Here is a 20,032-nt window from a genome sequence, read left to right as displayed (position 1 = left end):
TATTGAAATATAAACAACATAGAGGACATAGAGAGCTACGTGTTTAGAAAGGTAAAGCTGAGGCCCTTGAATGCTAGGAATTTGTGCTCACCTTTTATGCAAAGCTGTGGGAAAATGCTGAAAGTTCATGGACTAAGGAATGAGCAGATTGGAACTATGTTTCAGGGATATTATTCTTGCAGTAGGACTTAACTGGATGGGAGAGACCAGAGCCGGGGCAGTGAGGCCAGTTTGGATGCTACTTTATGTTGTAGATGGGAGGCGATGACAATGAAAATGAAAAGGAAGGAAGAACATCAGAAGTATTATAGAAGTGAAATTGACAGCATTTACACGTGAGAACCTAGGAAAAGAAAGGGAAGCAGAAGAGCTCCAAATCCGTAGGCCTAGACCCGGATCCCTGATGACTGTGTCCACATTACCCAACATACTGGAGGCAGGTGGAGCAGAACCGTCATGAGTTCATTTGGAGGCAGGAGGAACTCAGAGTGCTGGAAAGTCGCTCAGGTAGTGTGTTGTTAACAGAAAGCACAGAACAGATAAGTTTTCAGTTAAAGGAGTAACACTGCAGAGATATGCCAGACAAGCATGTAAATCTGCATTTCTGAAATCACTAGCAAGTGGAGCCCTTAACCATTTTTCATGAAATTTTTATGGTGCTGTGCTCCTGGGCATGGTGCTCCACCAGGTGTTGGAGAGATTTGTTCTTAAATTAACTATTAAAAGAAAACGGGGCCAAGCGAAGTGTCAGGGGCAGCCTCCAGTGAAGGCAATGGAGGGGGCAGAGGCTTTGGATCATGGCTGGACAGATGGTTAAAGGCACTCGGAGTGGATCGAGCCATGCACAGTGCCTACAACCTGGGTGACCTGCAGGAGAAGGAGGAAGAAAAGCTGGATGCTCTGCAGCGTATTCTCTCTGCTTTCTTGGAAGAAGACTCACTTCTTAGCGTCTGCCGGGAGATGGTGGAACGATGGTCAGAAACTCAGAATGTTGTCACCAAAGTGAAAAAAGAAGATGAGGTACAGGCCATTGTCACCCTAACTGAGAAGCAGGATGGTGTCAGAAGACGCAAAGAAAAGCTGTCCTGGCCCAGTATGCTGATGTGACAGATGAAGAGGATGAAGTGGATGAGAAGGATGATTCAGGAGCCATCACAATGAACATTGGTTCTGACAAATCTCTGTCCCGAAACACCCACGTGGAAGATGTCCTCAGTGCTCGAAAACTGGAGCAAGACTCACTTCGGGATGAGTCCCAAAGGAAGAAGACGCAAGACAAGCTGCAGGGGAGAAGGACCAACTAGCCAAGCAGGAGCGCAAGAAAAGGAAAAGAAAAGGGTACAGAAAGGGGAACGAAAGCGATCACCTTGGCGTGCTCTCTCCCTTCCCCCATGAACTTGTTCAAAGGGAGAACTGGTCATACACGTGTTATTTAAAAGAAATGAAAGAACATTATTTCAAAGTGGTTTTCTGGCATTTCCCCTTTTGTTTACATGGTCAAAGGAAAATGACAAACGTTTCTAATTACAAACTGTGCCATGTCTCTGTGGTGTGGGTAATCAGATTATTGAAGTTGATGTCTGTACCAAAGATTGGAGTGGGGGCAACCTTTATTTTTTTTATATTGAAATTCTGTGCTCCTTTTGGCCACTTTAAAAAATCTCTCCTCACCTTGGATAAATAGCAGGAGGATTCAGAAAGTGAACAGTTACAGTTTTCAGTCTGAAAGAGCAGAAACATCAGCATACCTTCCCTGAAATGTGCTTCAGAGGCAGTATTCAAGCATTAATGTAGCGTTGTTTTATGACTGAAATAGAAAGCTAACAAAGAGTTCTACCTGGATCCAGATTTTAGTTTACACGGCAGCAAACCAGAAAAATGGGTAGAAATTATTTGGGTGGTATTCCCACTTTGAGAATGTTTTCTAAAAAACTTTCAGCCTATCGGAGGAAAGGAAGTATCTTTTTAAATATATATTTTTGTCCATCTAAGCTGTGACTTTAAGAAGGATATGTCAGTGTTGGGTGCAAGGATAGCCATATTTACTAGACTCATCTTTTCAAATCATGAATCCTCTTTAGTGCTGATAGAGATTTTAATCCTCATTTGCCCTAAAACATATGAGTGTAAAGACCTGATAATTCCTGCTTTAGAAAAACTGGAACAATCCCCCCATTTAAGTAAGAAACACTGGAAATCTGCTGACACAAAGATATTTAATAATGTACACAGTAGGTGCTCAACAAATTTATTCAATGAGTGAGTGAATGGAAAAACTGCTTGGGAGAGTCAAAAGTGAGCAAGAGTTCTCCATTTCCACTTTTGTCACAAGCCACATTCAACTGTAAATAAGGCCCTTCAAGCAGCAAACTGCGAAGAAGCTTGAAGACTTGCAATTTCACTAACACAACAGAAAGCAGGTATTTTATACCAGGGGTCTGCAAACTACTTGCCCTCAGGTCAAATTTGGCCTGACCTGTTTTTTGTATGGTGCAAGCGAACATTGGTTTTTACATTTTTAAAGGATTGTTTAAAAAAAAAAGAAAAGAAAATACGTTTCAGAGACCTTATATGGCCCTTGAAGCCTAAAACATTTACTATCTGGCCCTTTACAGAAAAAGTTTGTCAACTCTGTTTTATACCATTAACTATAAGATTAACAAAACTTTTTACCTTTGTGCCAAAGGTAAAAAAGCTGCATGGTTATGGAAGAGGAGATATGTCTTACCTCTTCATACACTCTTATAGCTGTGGCATTGCAAAAATTTAAAAGAATACCTTTTAAAAAAAAAAATGATAGACTTTATTAAAACCAAAAAAGAAAAAAGAATAAAGGAAAAAAAGGGGGCGGGGGAGCACCTCTCATTAGTAGTAAAAGTGACAAAGGGCTACCAGAAGCCAACATATTGAAAAAGGAAAATGTCCCTTTCACTATTTCCTTAAGTTATGAGTGGTGGACAAGCCACAGCACAGCAACCATGATGGTTAAGCAAACCTGTGTAGAGTTCACAGTCATCATAAAATAAGTCTTATCAAAATCAATATGACTCCCCTTCATGCTATTGTGCCACAGGGAATTTAGAGATGAACAGTTCACATAAATGACTTCATTGCTGATCATTTTGCCAAACACACATTTTTAGATCTTTTTTTTTTCACTTCTCATATATCTATTGTTGACATCAGCACTGATATTCTCCTCAAAATAATAACGCAATTTCATCATAGCATTGCAACCATCTTCCTACCCCTTACTACCCACTCCACCCCCCATACAATTATGCCCACATTTTGAAAAGCAAATTCCCTAGATCTTTTTCAGTCAAGACAAGGCTAACTTCACTTGATCTCCCTCCCGATTCATGCAATCAAGCCCAGGGCTGAGATGCATCCCTCATCCCCACTTTGGCCAGTTTCCTCCCTGCCAGCCCCTCCATCACCACCACCAATCTCCACTGCCTCTTAGCTGCTCTCTGCTTCTTACCTGTGGATGCAACCACAAAACTTTAAGATGTCAAGCGGCCCTTCATTTTTTTCACTTCACATTGTGTTCAAGATAGTTGTTCTGGTTTGCTAGTGCTGCCATTTTGCAAAATACCAGAAATGGATTGGCTTTTATAAAGGGGGTGTATTTGGTTACAAAGTTACAGTCTTAAGGGTCCAAGGTAAGGCATCAACAATAGGGTGTCTTCACTGGAGAAAAGGCCATTGGTGTCCGGAAAACCTCTGTTAGCTGGGAAGACACATGGCTGGCGTCTGCTTGCTCCCAGGTTGCGTTTCAAAAGGGTGTTCTCCAAAATGTCAGTGTCAGCTTTCAACGGCCATCTTCAAAATGTCTCTCTAAGCTGCTCTCCAAAATGTCACTTACAGCTGTTGTCTGGTCCTTCTATTTGTCAGCTTTTTTATATGGCTCCAGTGATTTAATTAAGACCCCCTGAAGTGGTGGGGTAACACCTCCTTGGAAATTATCCAATTAAAAGTCTTGCCCACAGTTGATTGAATCACATCTCTGTGGAAACACTCAATCAATTGGTTCCAACCTAATCAACACTAATACGTCTGCCACCACAAGATTGCATTAAAGAACATGGAGTTTTGGGGGACATAATACATCTAAACCGGCACAATAGTATATTATGTTTTATGTGGCAAAGAGCTGAATATCCCCCCAAGTTGTTGTAATCCATCATCAGGGACCTCAAGCAATTACGCTTTGTCCTCTGATGTCACAAAATCCATCTTGAAGATAGTTCCTTTGGTTTCTTCCTGCCCTATTTGCTTCTTTTCTTTTCTTTTTAAGAAAATAAGAACTTAACTGATACAATTAATACCTTTTATCTACCACTCCATTCTCTTTCACTTTTTCCCTCCCCAGAGGTAACCACAATCACCTGAATTTAATGGTTACTTTTTCCAAGCAAGTTGTTCACATTATTATTACACAGATATGGATGGGTCCACAAATCATATGTTGATTTGTTTAAAGTTTATATAATTGGCATTATACTGTATGCATCATTCTCTAATTTGTTAATTTTTTTTTGCTTAATTATGTTTTGGGGCTTTATCTATATTGGTATGCTTAGCTCTGTTTCATTACTTTTAACTGCTGTATTATACTCTGCTCTGACTATGCCACAATGTATTTTTCTGTTCTCCTGTTGGTTATTTAAGTTCTTTTCATTCTTAAACTGTTAGCTATTACAAACAATGTTTCAATAACTTTTTCCCTTTTAAGGGGATTTGAAACAGTAGTAAGTATGTAAGTAGTAAGTATGGGAAACTTATGTTAGAAAGAGTTAGTATTGTCTTCAGAAATTATACTTAGTAATGGTTATCCCTGAAGGTCACACTGCTTGGGGTGGGGTACAGCTTTGGGTAAAGGCGGTAGAAAGAAACAATTGCTTTCCTAGTCTATCCCTTCTTTTCTTCTTATCTCTCTTTAGCAATAACACAATGTTTTGCCTCTCTCTCTCTCTCTCTCTCTCTCTCTCTCTCTCTCTGCCATCCAAATTCTCAAAAATGAGAAATCCAGAATCCACCCAATCCCTTGTAAGTGTGGAAAGAGTCTTTTGGAATTAGGCAGATCTGAGTTAAAATACTAACTCCAGCACTATTTAAGCTTGAATAAAGTTACATAGCCCATAAAAGCTACATTTTCCTCATTTGTAAAAAACTACAATATTATCAACTTCACAGTATTATTGTGAAGTTTGAGAGATAATATGGAAGGCCTTGTGGCAGACTGGGACTATTCACATGGAGAAATGGGGTTTATGTCTCCTTCCCTTGAATCTGGGGGGCCCTGTGACTCAGGGCCCCTCTAAGTGATCTATCTCTCCAACAAGGAGATCAATTATTTAAATGGAAGCTCAGGCCTCTAAAAGAAAGTCCCCTAAAGAATGTCTCTTAAGGCCTGGGCCTAGAAACTGGTACAGAGTCTCTTCTGTCATATTCCATTAGTAAAAGCAATTAAGCAATTAATAGTCAACTGGAATAACATCTTAACTGGTCTCTTCAATCATAAATTCTTTCCCATCTTCAAACCTGTTAATAGCTTCCTATTATGTTTAATATAAAATAACTTTATGCATGCAAGGCTCTGAAAGATGGTTTGCTTCTCCCCTTCTCTAAATTCATCCCATACCACTTCCCCTAACTCATATGCTTTAGCTATGTTTCACTTCTCTTGCTGTATAAAAAACCACCACCCCCACTCCCACCCTCAAAATCTATGGCTTAAAACAATTCTTTATTATTTCTCATGAGTCTGTGAGTTGGGTTGGGTATAAGGACTTTACACTGGTTTTGCCTAGACTCACTCAAGCAGCTATATTAGCTAGAGGGTCAGCTGGAGGCTGAGTTGAGTTGGGGCAGCTGAGATGGTCAGGCCTGGCTTTCCGAGTGGTTTTCCATTTTTAAGGAGCGAGACCAGGTCATGCTTTCTCTCATGATTCATCCATGTTCTAAACAAGCTTAAATAGTGTTGGAGTTAGTATTTTAACTCAGATCTACCTAATTCCGAAAGCAGACTCTCCACACTTACAAGGGATTGGATGGATTCTGGATTCCCCATTTTTGAGAATGCTTGGGTTACATTTGCTGATGTCACATTGGCCTAAGAAAGTCATGTGACCAAGCTCAGTATCTATATGTGAGGTGACTATTTATTAGTGTGACCATCTACCCCAAGGCCCAAAGGCCTGATTTCATGTCCTATAACACACCAAACTCTCTTTTCCCTTAGGACTTTTGTACGATCTCTTCCCTTTATTCACTCAACAAATATTTAGCCACCTATAGATACTGGACAAGATGATCAGGGCACTTGTGAAGTATCTTTCAAACAGAGAGATGCACACAATATGCAAGTGCAAAAATAAACAAGAAAATTTTAGATGGTAATAAGAGCTCCGAGGAAATAAATCAGGGTAATGGGTAGCAAGTGACTGGCAAAAGTGGGAAAATTAAGTTTAGCCAGGTCAGAGGCCTTCTTAGGAGATGGCACTGAATCTGAAATCTAAATCGTGAGAGAGAGCAGCCATGTGGTGGTGTGGGGAGAAGTGTCCCCGCAGAACAAAGAGCTCATGTGCCCTAACCCAGCCATTGCCATCCCGCCTCCTCTCGGTTTTCTCTTGCAAAGCACCGACATTGCCTTCTCAACTCAGTTTAAAGACAACTTCTTTAGTTAGGCTTTCTCTGTTTGCCTAACCTGAAGTAAACCATTCCTACTCTTCCCATCTTCTACTTCATTGTTTACCTTTTCATTCTTTTGGAGACTTTATCCCAATTTGTAATGATTTGCTTGTTGTTTACTTGTTTGTTTTTTTAAGTCCCCAATAAATTATAATATGCACAAAGATAGGGCCATGTTGGTATGTCTCTTGAATGTTTTTTTAACATAGTCAACATTCAAAAAGAATTGCTAAATGGATAAATAAATGAATTCACATAGTCACTCCCACAGACTGAGAGCCTGACCACAAGACCCCTGGGTGGGACAGGTTCCTGCATCCAAGTCCTCTCATGGACTGACTGCTGTTTCCTGTCTCTCCCCCCAGGCTGACACTGGGACCAGTCCACTGTGTAGGTTCTTTCTACCCTCCTGGGATTTTCATTTCAAAGGCTCTTGGAACCTTCCTGACTGAGTTTAGGCCACAGCTGCCCAGTCTAGCCCAACAGGTTTCAATAAATGTAAATCTCAGAGAGAAAATGTTAGTATCCATTTCATTTAAGGTCCTTTTTATTTAACAAATTTCCTAGGATTCTTATACAAAATTCTTGCCTCTTCCTCTGCTACCTTCAGATTCTGCACAGAAAAAAAAAAAAAAAAAAAAAAAAAAAGATTTAACTCCATTTCATTAGACACCACCTTCCATGGAGAGTGAAAGCAGCTGCCAATCACCGTGTAATTACCAAGCACTTTGCATCCATTTTCACTAACCCTCACCATAATCCTGAGTTTTCCCCATTTTTTTGGAGGAAGCAGAGGCTTACAGAGATCAAGTAACTTCCCCAAAATCATCAGAGTAGTAAGTGGTAGAGCAGGTGTCAGACCCATCTGTGTCTAGATTTGATGGTTTTTCTTCCACCCAGCAATGGCTTTATGTTGACCCCCTCAACAGAGGGGACAAAAACCCAGAACCACCGTCTCTTATCTTCAGTCCTGAAATCCAAAACATTTCTGAAAATCAGAAGCACAGACCTCACCTACCTTGACCTGAACTCATTTGTGGGCAAAACCTGACCAGAACTGACATGAAGCTATTTCTACTCCTTATTTTTCCCACTTAGTATGACTAATCATACATTTTGCTGTATAAATAGTAATGTATTAAATACCAGAGGGCTTCCAAGACCCCACTAAGGGCATTTCTTATAAAATATATGCATTATATTGAATTTATAAAATCTGAAAACTTCTGAATTCAGAAACACATTTGGCCCCAGTTGTTTCAGATAAACAACTGAGAATCTGTCATAAATTATATTTGTGTATGACTATTTTTTTTATTTAACAGATTTTTAAGAATTAAAGATATATTTTTCTTTTCCACTAGTGCACAAAGAGGAATTTAGAGGATTTTTTTTCTAATATCCCTTTTTTTCCCTTACTTTTCTATAAAGCAGCTTTGTTCCCTGATTTCAGGGTATTAATCATACTTTCTCCCAGTGGAAGTTTTGGGTTATTTGATCTTGCAGAAAGACATTTAGATTTAAAATTAAATAAAACAGAAAGGGAAAACACTTTTAAGAGCATCAATATTTATTTCAGATACATTAGCTTTAAAACTTTAATTTCCTAGAAGTAATGGCTTAGAACAAGTTTAACACTAAAGTGAACATATTAAATGAGTCTAACTACTAAAATGCATTCTAAAATTGTGAATTTATATTGGGAAATATAAGAAAATAATTATATTTAAAGCACCTTGCATTTATATATCAATTCACTGTTTATAAAACCTTTCAACTACATGATCTCATAAAATAATAATAATTACTATTATAAGAAAGTTACCATTTCCTGAGGGCCTTTCATCAGGCACTTTATATATATCATTTGCTGATCCTCACAACTCTATAAGGTCAGTATTATTATTTCTATTTTGAAGATAAGGAAATTGAGGTTCAATGAGGCTAAAATATTTGCTTCTAATTGCTCAGCTACAGAGTTAGGGTAAGTAAATGGGATACCAGGACATTCTTTCTGCACCACATGTCACACCAAACCTTCATTTGCAGCTATCTACATGCCCTGATTTGTTGCATTACTTGCTCTCAATTTTACTGCCCTCAGAGTGTTGGGGACGATTAAGGTAGCATGTATAAAATCCACCCTCAGCGATGCCGGAGATATGCAACATGGCCGCTAGGGCTGATGCAATAACGGCTTAAGTTGCCCTCAGCCTTCTTTACGGAAGTGATAGCCGTTCGCGCCTAAGATTCGCGCCTAGAGTGCTAGCTTTACAATCTGCCTTCTACCCCAGCAACAGTAGCTACCAATCCTGTGCTAGCCTTACATCTGCCATCCGCCCTAGCAACAGCAGCAACCAATCCTAGACCGCCACCCGCCCTTGCTAGGCACTCCCCCTCTCTCCTAGAGTATATATGCTCTGCCCCTTCAATAAAATTTGCAGCTTGATCAGAAACCTGTCTTGCTGTCATTCCTCGTGTCTCTTGTCCCATACCATTCCTCCCTCACAGGACTTGGAGCCTTCCATTGAACGTCCCGCCGGCCGGGACATCAGAGCACTTGCTTTCTCTCTTCATACTCAACAGAAGAGAGCTATTCATTAGTCACTGAAATTGCTCGTCTCCCCAACACCCCCACTGCCTTCCCATCAGATGATGGTTCCCCAACTTTGAAGAAAGTCTCTCTTCTCTATTTTCTCAGTCAATTCTACAGGCGACTGTATCTTGTATCTTCTCTCAATAGCTTGTCTCTAAGCTATTTGCTTTCTTTTACTTTTTACATGTATGAGGAAGCAGATCTCTTTAAAAAAGCCCTAAAAACAGAAGATTGTCTCAACAAGATTTTGGTTTTAGAACCTTTAGAAACAAAAAAGGCTGTCCCCACTCAAAAATGGTATTCCAAGAGTATATCGGAAAGATGACTTTCCTTCTGTCCAACTTTCTCATTAAAGAGAACTGTTCCTCTCACCTTTCCCTAGATTTTTTTTCTCATGTCAAAAAAACTGTGTATATAACATTTAACTCTCTGTCAGGATTATTATTAAAAGCTAAATAAAATGTAGGTGAGAGCACACTGAAAAGAACAAAAATCTGTATATTTATAAGGTATTTACACTATAAGACTCCTTCACCTTTATCCAATAGTGTCTCCTTTGTCGCCAAGGAAACGTGCCATTAATCTCAACATTGCTTATAATGACTAGAAATAACCTAACTTCGTCAAAAGGGAAATGGCTAAATAAACAATGGCAATCTATATAACAGAATATTGTAAAGCCCAAAAACAAAAACAGAAAACTGTTTTTTATATACTGATATGGGCCAAATTCCAAGATAACATTTTAAGGGGGAAAAGTAAGAGGCAAAAAAAGTGTGTACAGGATAATACTATTTGTATAAAAAAAAGAGAAAACTAATATATCCAGTTATTCTCATGTATATGTGTGAAATACCTCTAGAGGGGTAGAAAAGAAATTGATAACCTTGATTCTCTCTGGAATGGAAGGATAGGAGGGAGGTTATTAAAATTATTACATACCCTTTTATACCTTTAAATTTAGAACCTGGTGAACATATTATCCATTCAAAAAGACTAAATTAAAATTATAAATAAAAATATCCACAGGTGACATTTCACACTGTGAGAATCTAAAGATGCAAATGATTCCTAAATCGGGTGAGTTATAAGTACAGAGCCTCACATCTGTCTTTTGTGTGGCACAGAATTAATCGAGGGGTAATGCTTTCACTTTTCTCCCATTTATGCCAGAAGTTTCTCCTCAGATTTTTAACCACTGGAGAGCACATAATGCCCTTTGTTCTTGGCTCACTTCCTTCCACCCCCAAGCACCCCCAAGCCAGCCTGCATACTCCCGCTGGCTCCCCAGACAGTATCCTTCCCGAGCCTAAACCCTCAGCCTCTGATCCAAGCAATCACCGAACTTGAACTCAGCTAATGATCAGTGTCAGGGAACAGGGCAGGCTAAGAGAGCCCTGGCCCAGAAACCGGCTGAGCTGGCCAGCAAGGAATGGGCAGAGCAGGAGCATGGATCCTGAGGGACGGAGCAGTGTCTGTGATGTCATGCCACCCACAAGTCAAAGGCAAGGTCAGAGTCCAGGCTGGAGGGCTGGGGCCGAGATCCAGGGAACAAAGCTGCACTAGGAGGCACAGGACAGGACGGAGACCAGGCACACGGGTGTAGGTTTGACATTCAAGCTGGGCACAGGAGACAGGGTCCGGCTTCCAGAAAAGACGGATTCACACATGTCCACTCCAGGATGTAACCATAACATGCTCTCTGTACTAGTTTTAAGCACGTTTCCTGATAAGGACAGGTAAGAAAGAGACAGGATTCTGAAAGTACCACTTATAACAAGTAATGGGGCAAAATATCACTCTCCCCTCACCTATGCAGTGCTATCTAGCTCAAATCTTTCAGTCTAGGAACCCATAAGTTACTGGAGTTGGGTTGAATGATTTGGGGTGTAGCCCTGATGTTTAAGGAGGCAGACCGATGACATCGATGGCATTGTTTAGTAACCATGAGTTACAAAATCAACCCATAGCTAATTTCAACCACCAGAATTGTGGTGCTTGAGGCAGTGCCCAACTGCCATGGCACCATTTGTTTTGCTCTTTGTTCATAGTATGATGAAGGGATTAAGTTGTGCTCGATTTAGCTTCACCTAGACATTGTGGCTCAAGTCCTCCACCATTAACTGCATTTTAATCCTACTGAATTTAATAGCAGTACTAAAAATCTCTGTGGTGCATCAATTTATCATCAATCATTATGTTGGTACAACAGCAGCCTTACAAGTATCAAACAGTATATCAGACCGTCATCTCTAGGTCCTCTGCAGAGGTAGCGAAAAGAACTGGATTTTCAAGCTCTCTTTGGAAGAAGCAAATAGGAAGGAGACTGAAAGCCGGTCTTAAATCAGTTGCTTTAGGCAGAACACCTGCCTCCATCAGTCTCGGCCACATCCAAATGGAAAAATGGGTGATCTAGGATTACTCCCGGGCAATGCCAATGGCCAAGGCACTGAAAGGTCACTTCTATTATGGTTGGCATTTCTCTCTCCACTGGGCTGTTTTTTGAGTAGACGTCATACTCATCTCACACAGAAGGCATGTTCATCATGCCAGAACATTGTTGCTAATATTTGACCTAATAAAAGACACCCTAGCTTTCTTTTCTTCAAACTTCATTATATCTAGCTTCTGCTAAAAGATGATTCATCTCTTCCCCAAAACTCCAACTTGACTCGACTTTTTAGGGACTTTAATCCTTAAATGAATCCTTCATTTGCCACCTCTGATTTTAAAGTTAAAGAGATTCTTCAAAACATGTTAAAAAATTATTAACCAAAATAAATGGCACAGTCAGCACCATACCCAGAAGTGGCTTTATGTTAATCATCAATGATCCTTTAGAAGAAGCTATGTGTTTTTACTAACAACATCATATTCACCAGCAAACAAGTTGGCCCTGTGTGTGGAGTCTCTGAAGCAGGCGAAAGACTAGAAACCCAATCTTAACCAAAAAATCTAAGATAGAAAAGTGCAACAATAGCTGGTGCCAGCTGCAAGCAACCACACAGTAGACGCCTGTCCAACTCTGCAGGGGACCCCATGAGAACTCTTGGGGCAGGAGATAAGAGCAACAAAAGACCACATTGTAAGAATGTCAAACTTAAACCCTGGCTAGGTGGCACTGCTAGGATTAACAACAGGAGGGATGGACAATATTGCCAGGAATTCATCTTACTCAGATCAAATCACTGCATAAAATCAGCCCAACTTATTCTAGAAAGTCTACACATAAGTTTGATTCTAACGGAAGCTAGGGCCCCTAAGGATTCCTTTGGACTCTTCAGTCTCCATTTTTAAAATCATTATTGACATGAGTCTAGGGAGGTGTTTTTCCTGGAGTTCTTTCTCACCAGGCTGGTTCCGGCTGCCTCCTGGGTGATGATGGAAAACTAAGCCACTTGCCAACATGTCTTTCCCTCATTTTGTAATCCTCAGGCAGTTGCACAAAGGTTATGTGGAACTTTACCAACTAGTTAAAGGCAGAGTCTGGGACAGTCTTAAAGGATTTAGGACTCTTACTGCAATGTCCAAGTACTGCATAGTAAGGAACTCTACCACTAGGCCAGATAAACTAGGCATAAGGGATGTGATGAAGGGGTTTTCATGAAGCATCTTCTTACTCTTAACCCTGGAGTTCTGTAATCCTTTCAAGCCATAGCTGAGAACTGTTGCCCAAGATCCTCTCCGAAGTTTTCTGATTCTAGCAGCCAAAGGAGCCCTAAGGAACCACAGGAGAAGACCCTGTGTGCTCTTTCTGTGAGGGTCGTTGCTGAAAAAAGAGTTACACCATATCAGACACAACTTTGTGTCCTTAAAATTCCTCATTTTCTGATAGCCAAACCCATCTTAGACAAATCCTCTAAATTTATAGAATTTTACAGATTCACTGGAGATCACCTTAACAGAAGTTATATAATTAGGCAGTCTAATTTGCTTGGAGCAACTTGAAAAAAAAAGTTTAGAAGAACAAGACAGAGGGAAATCAGAATAAGGCTTCTGTCAGCTACATTAATTGCCTAAATAATCTTTTATATAAGGGAGACAGGATCAATAAGAACTTTCATTAAAATCTTGCTATTTGCCTTTAGCTAAGAGCACAGGAATCTTTGCTGAAAGCAAAGTCCTTTGTCATTTTGGGAACCCAAATATAAATATGTATTTCTTCCTTCCAGTCCCAGAAATAGAAAGGAAGAAGTTCTGTCCAGTTCTGGATCCTTTCCTTTCCCCCCAGGACTAGAAGAAATAAACTAAAATCTCATGGAGATGAGGAGATATGTGTTCACCAGCTACACTGGAACCAGAAGTTTCAATCATGTGTAGCTTAGTTTCTCTGCAGAAACACAGAAAGGGCATGCACGGAATGAACCTCGGTGGGCACGTGTGTGACAGCACTTGGGCCCGTATGACGGGCAGTGAAGGTGTGAAGGGTCATGGCATGCATTCATTCAGGAACGGTGGTCCCAGCCCACCCCCGACCCCCATGGACAAACCCAACCCTGCCTGCACTGACATTACGGGGTCTGTTTTAGGGAAACTCTAATAACCATTTCAAGGTAACAGCTCACCATATCACTGAACTCTTTTAGCAATTCTGAAATAAATTATGGTGAAAGACAAAGATGTTTTAGTTTGATTTTGCAATTTGTCACAGTGGAAAGAATGCTTGACACCGAGTTTGAAGACCTGATGTTCTGTCCCTTACTGTCCTTCCGACTTTGGACAAGTGGCTTAACTTCCTCATCTGTGAAAGCCTCTTTCTTCATTCTGAAATGAGGATACTGACACTTGTCTTCGTCTAGCTCACAGCCTGTTGAAAGGTATAAAAAGATCACGTGAGTAAAAGTAAAGTGAGTAAAACCCTCCGTTCTAAAGGGCTATTCCAAAAGAAAGAATTTCTTTCTTGAAAAGTCCCTGTAATCATTCCAATTATTCCTTAGCCTTTTCTTAGAAAACTCCCTAGGGAGGATTAGGCCCTGTGGTTTCAAGGCTAATTAGCGAATGTGCTTCATCAATCAAAGTCCTGGAATCTCGGACACAGTCTTGGATCCTCCTTAACTCCTGCATTTAACTCTCCCTTCCTGTTTAACTGTAATCTGGTCAGTTTCTCCATTATCAGTAGTATAGTGGGGAAAAAATAATAGCTTTCTCTTTCTGGGCATCTGCTATGTGCCTTTACTTCTAGTCCTTCTAAAAAAAAAAACAACTTCAAAGTAAGTATTACTATTAACCTAGTCTCACAATAAAGAAATAACATTACTCAAAGAAATTGGGGTGGTCAGATGGACAATTTTATAGTTGATGTTAACACTTTAAAACTGCTTGTGAAGCAAAAAGCAAGTCTTTAGAGACAAGGAGCATTGTAGGTATTACTTCATCCCCATTGTGTCTGTGTTTATAAGATATAGCCTTTGAGATCACTCAAGAGGATCTCTGTAAAGTACTTCTGTGCACTCTGCCCTTGAATAATGAGCCTTTCTGTCAACTGCTGGTTCAAACAGAGATCTTGCCATTTTTCTCTGACAAACCCACCATGACAAGAATCAATTAAGAGTAAATTATAATGAAAATCTTCTACATAAAGCAATGGATATTTCCTCTACTTAAAGGTATTTGGTTATTGTTACCTGTCTTTACGTAATCGTGGAGCTGATTTGAACATTTGCTTCAGAGAACACTGCAGAGCAAGACACCATCTGCCTTTAGCAAGCTGACCAAATGGATAAAAGGGTTTCCAAAAAATGAACAAAAAAGAGTTTCTTCTATGGAGTTAGGTATCAGAAAAAGCTTTAAAAGGAGCTTTAGAAAACTTAGAGAAAAAAAAAAACCTAATTTAGTAAAGTAGTATTTTTTGAAATGGCTGCTAATATTCTTCCTAACGGAGGCAGCATGCCAGGGAGATGACATCAAGAAATGTGTTTATAAAAGTACCCAGATGTGTTTTAAAAAGAATCACCTGGGAACATTTGTTAAAAGTACAGTTTCCCAGGTCTCACATGTAGTGATTTTGATTCAACAGATGTGATATTTATTTTACTTTACTTCAGTATAAATGATGTATTGGTGCATATACTCCAATACCTATTATATGATGATATTATATGTATATATATAGACACACACATATATATACATATAATATACATGTATATATGTATATTACATTATCTGACTAGGTCCTAATCAGGACTATTGTTTTTAGAAGTGGCAACTTAGCAAATTAACAGCTGAATCAACCCCAGAAGGTTTGTTACTTACCATAAGAGTTGTTAGAAATAATATTGAATGCATGAAAATAGTGGTAACGAGAGTAGTGACTGACTTGGAAAAATCTGCAGGCCCACACAGCTCCTGCGTGAACCAGACATAGGATGGAGCAAGTCCTCCTCGATGACGCTGGTATGTAAGTATGTAAGTCTAGAGCCCCACAGGACCCTGCTCCCTGACTGAGCAACAAGATTGCCAGCCCTGAGGGCACTGGAGCCAGTTTAGAGTGGGCCTTCCTGCAGGGTGCTTGTCAGTGAACTTCACTTGCAGCTGGACCTCCTGAAGCCACAGACAAATCGTAAAATAGTTTTGTGCCCGCTTGCTAATAATGCATGTACAGTGGGGGAATTTTGTCTGGAACTTCCTTTGATTGAAACATATCTCTTAGTAATTAGGTTGTGGGGGTGGAAACATATAGCTCCATGTATCTTTTACTAAACTGCCAATATTTACCAAAAGAGCTTGATGTTTATCAGCCATCCAAATTGAATTAGGTTATTTCAAAAAAATAAGGGACTGGATGAGACACATTTATGTGCATTTTAATTGGCATCCCCAGTTCAACATGAGATAGGTGGTCTGCAGAGTATACATTCAAAAAAGCTGAATTAAGAAATGACATATTCAATTGCAAGAAATTTAGTCTTTGATGAAAGAGTTTGAGAGCTAACAAAGTTATCAAGGGAGTCAGCAGAAAGGATATTTCAGAATCTTAGGATCTTTTAGGTTGAGAGACCCCTCAAAAATGTACATGAAAGATGTTATGACAAGGTGACCAAAATGACTGATCTTCACCTCCCTTATATTCATGCTTGAGAATTTTTCTCCTTTCATATTTACATGTGGATTTTGGTTTAATCTGCAACAAGCAGACTTCTCTTATGCTATTGTTTGAATTTCAGGCCACATGCAATCACTTGAACTTTTTTTTTTTTTTACATAATCATCTATTTACCTGAGAGTTAAAATCTGAACTCTTTTTTCCTTCCTTTCTTTTTTCTTTTTTGAGTTCAACTTGACAACATTTGTGCAGTATTTTACTGTTTACAAAGCATTATGCATGGAATTGTATTTGCAGATGAAAAATGTTGCTTGATAATGTCTTTTGTTACAGAAAGGTGCATTAATCCCCCAGTTATAGGAGACAAGATAAAAATAGTATTTTCTCAGTTTCAAAGATAAGTATAAGGATGGTACAATTAACCTACCCAGGTTAACCACTCATCCAGTAGAAGAGATTAGCTTCCACTAACGGATAGATTAGCCTGTTCATTAGCTAAAAAGTTCATTTACCTATATTCTCAGAGCATATGGTATCTCTTTCCAACAGTAATTTTAATAAGCATGACAATCAACAAGATATATTCAAAATTTAATGTTTTCAAAAGCATGAAATTGTAAGAAATTTTGACTGCCTCTATGTTGTGACTTAAAAGTTATCTGACTTGACTTCGTTGTTAACGAAAAAAAATTCATTAGCAGATTGAGAAATTACCTTCAAAAATAAAATGTCCCAGACAAAAATGCAACATTGAAAGGTATTTTTTAAAATTATAGTAATACAAGCTATAAGAGTTGTGGGTTTTTGAAATTTGTATGCCAAGAGTTTAAACCATGTTTGAAGGATTTAATTTTGACACTTATAAAGACCAATATTCTCACTCCCCCTGCCATGACTGACAGACACAGATGGGTCACTTCATTCCTCCCATTATAGACTGAGAGAGGAAAGGCTCTTTTCTCAGTTCCCAATAAGAACATGTGATCACCTCCAGCAAAGTTCACCCAATGCCTGACAGCAAAGTGCTGCACGCTCCTGGGCTGACATCAAGGCATTTGGGGAGGCTCAGTTCCTGCCGAGAATTCTGCCCTTGCAAGCCTTTATTAAGAATATGAGAGCCAAAGTTAAAGACGACCGTTTAACCATTCTCTCCACAAATGTTTATTAAGCACCACGTTTCCCAGACATGTTATAGGCATAGTAGACACGGTGATGAAAAAATGGCCAAGATCCTATTGGCATGGAGGTGCCATTTTAGAGAGGGTTACAGACATTAAGCAAGTAAAATAAATAATTTCAGATGCAAATGAAATAATTTTGTAACACAACGAGTGCTGTGAAAAAAATGACAGGATGATATAATGGAGTGACTGGGAATAGGGGAGTATGTTAGATTTGGAGGTCAGGAAAGACATCTCTGAGGAGTTGATGTTTGAACCTGTGCAAAGATTTGGATGCAGAGCAATCAAGAGGGGACAGCAAGTGCAGAGGCTCCAAAACAGGAACAAGCTTGGTTCCGATGGAGACAAGGACATCCATTGGGAAAAATAAAGGTGGCAAGCACATATTTGTTATGAATGAAGAGAAAAACCAATTTGGGGAAATGATAGCTACGAAATCCAGATAAGCCATCCTGCCATTTAAATAAATTAATCAGAATGCTAGCTGTCTTCACCCAGAAATGTCCAGGATAACACCACCATTTTCCACAGCCATGTCTACCATTTTTCCAAATTTTCTCTGCTGGAGGTAAGACTTATCTTGCCCCCCTCTCAATACCATTTTTGGAAGGGCAGAGGAGTTAGGGAGCAGTGAGTCATGCCAAGGGTCATAGTGAAAAAGGCAACATGAATTTCACTATATATTTTCTCTTATTTTAGGGAAAATCTGGATTCTAGAGCAGTCACTTATCCTTGTGCACTCTGAGCATTATAGAACAACTCTTGCCTTATGGAATTTGGTCCTACTGAGGTGAGAATTTTTCTTTTCAGTGGCATTTAGTAGATTTTTAGAATAAATAGGCAAAACACTGTTTCCCACTTCTAGTCCTGTCTATAACAAAGAACTATTTTTAATTACATATTTAAATTTGAAATGCACCATAATTATTTGCCTCCAAAGTTTATGATTTTTAATTTTAAAATATTAAAGTAGAAATCAAAGGATAATATTCTTCTAAGGAATTAGAAGGAAAGTTAAAATAAGATATGCTAAAGCTTGTAAGAATAATTGAAAATTTGGCTAAATATATGGTTTTAATCTTATGGGAATGTGACTTTTTTTCAAAAAGAAAAAGTCAGATGAAGTTAATTAACATAACTCAAATAAATAAATAGGCTATTAACTAATTTTAAAGCAAATATTTAATAAACAGACCTGTCCATTGGAGATAATCAAAAATAGATCCAATGATGGCTCTGCTTCCTGAATTTTCTGAGCCTGTTATTTCATCTTTAACATGGGGGTGACCAACATCTAGGTCTACTGTAGGACTGAATTAGAACATTTATTTTCAAGAAACTGACAGATGGAAATCATTCAATAAATAATGCTCTTTTCTAGCCTGCCACCAACCCCTCGCGTGAGTATACTGTGAAATAGTTCTCCTCAATAATAACAGCAAATCTTTTAATACTCTTGTTACTTCTTTTTATTAATTAAGCAATTCTCTATCAAGGTTATGTATGTACTTGTGCATTACATTAAAAAAAAAGAACAGATTTTCTATCAGCCTAGTGGCTCATGAATCAGTTTTAAGTATATATGGATGTATTCAGAATACTCTTTTAGGAAAAACAAAAAGCCTTCTTCAATATGGGCTTGCATATTGGTGGCCTCAGGGAATAAACGGTCAGTTTAGAAGAGCAGAGGCTGTGTGAATTGAATTCCTTTTTGGTATGCAAGAGTAGTCCAGAGATTACAGCCCGGAAAGCACACTGGGAGGTGGCTAAGGTGAAAGTGAGGTGAGTTCCAAAAATGCAACATTTGGAATTTAGCGTTGATACTCAGTTGAAAGAGGCAGTTTGTGACGGAGAAAGGAATAAAGGTAAAAGTGCCTAAATCACAAATGCTCACTAAACTGTCCCTCCTTTCTCTATATGCCTTCCTACTTGTGGGGTACACAAACACACCCTGGGTACACAACAAAGTAGAGTCACAATGGTTAGGGTTCCAAATAATTTTGTGCCTAAAACTTTAAGTGAATTACCATTCCATATGAATGTTAAAACATTCATGTGGTGGATCATGGTGTGATCATGTAATGAAAAGGGATTGTCTTTTTCTCAGTATGTTGGTTAATATAGTAATTAAATGTGAAGTTGCTTCTAATAAATCATCAAATATTAAGAGGTAAATTACTTGGCACTGGGTGCCCTGTGCTGTTGCTCCAAGAGCTTCTGGCCGAGCTCAACACCATGAGTCTGGAATGAAATCAGTTCTGGTTCAAGCCTGCTTGTGGGTCATCTTGAGTCAGACCAGACCAGACCACTAATCAGATCTTCCAGAAAATATCGTCAAGTGGCGTCAGTGGGCATTTGTTGATAGTGGCATTTGCTGGCACTACTGATAAAGGTTAAGAAGGAATTAGGAATTAGAGAAATCTAAGTTCAAGCACTAGGGTCATGGGATGTCAGCAGCCTCTTACAAGCTATGTAACCCTGAGGAGGAATCTTCACTAACCCTAAGCCTCAGTT

General features: G+C 39.2%; 1 pseudogene; it reads left to right on the top strand.

Annotated features, from left to right (window-relative positions):
• Positions 1–456: 456 nt before the first annotated feature.
• LOC119508830 lies at positions 457–1,395 on the top strand (annotated as a pseudogene).
• The last annotated feature ends 18,637 nt before the right edge of the window (positions 1,396–20,032 follow it).

This window comes from Choloepus didactylus, chromosome 14 (genome assembly GCF_015220235.1).
Source record: "Choloepus didactylus isolate mChoDid1 chromosome 14, mChoDid1.pri, whole genome shotgun sequence".
Classification (NCBI taxonomy): Eukaryota; Metazoa; Chordata; class Mammalia; order Pilosa; family Megalonychidae; genus Choloepus; species Choloepus didactylus.
This window is presented reverse-complemented; position numbering and strand designations above follow the sequence as displayed.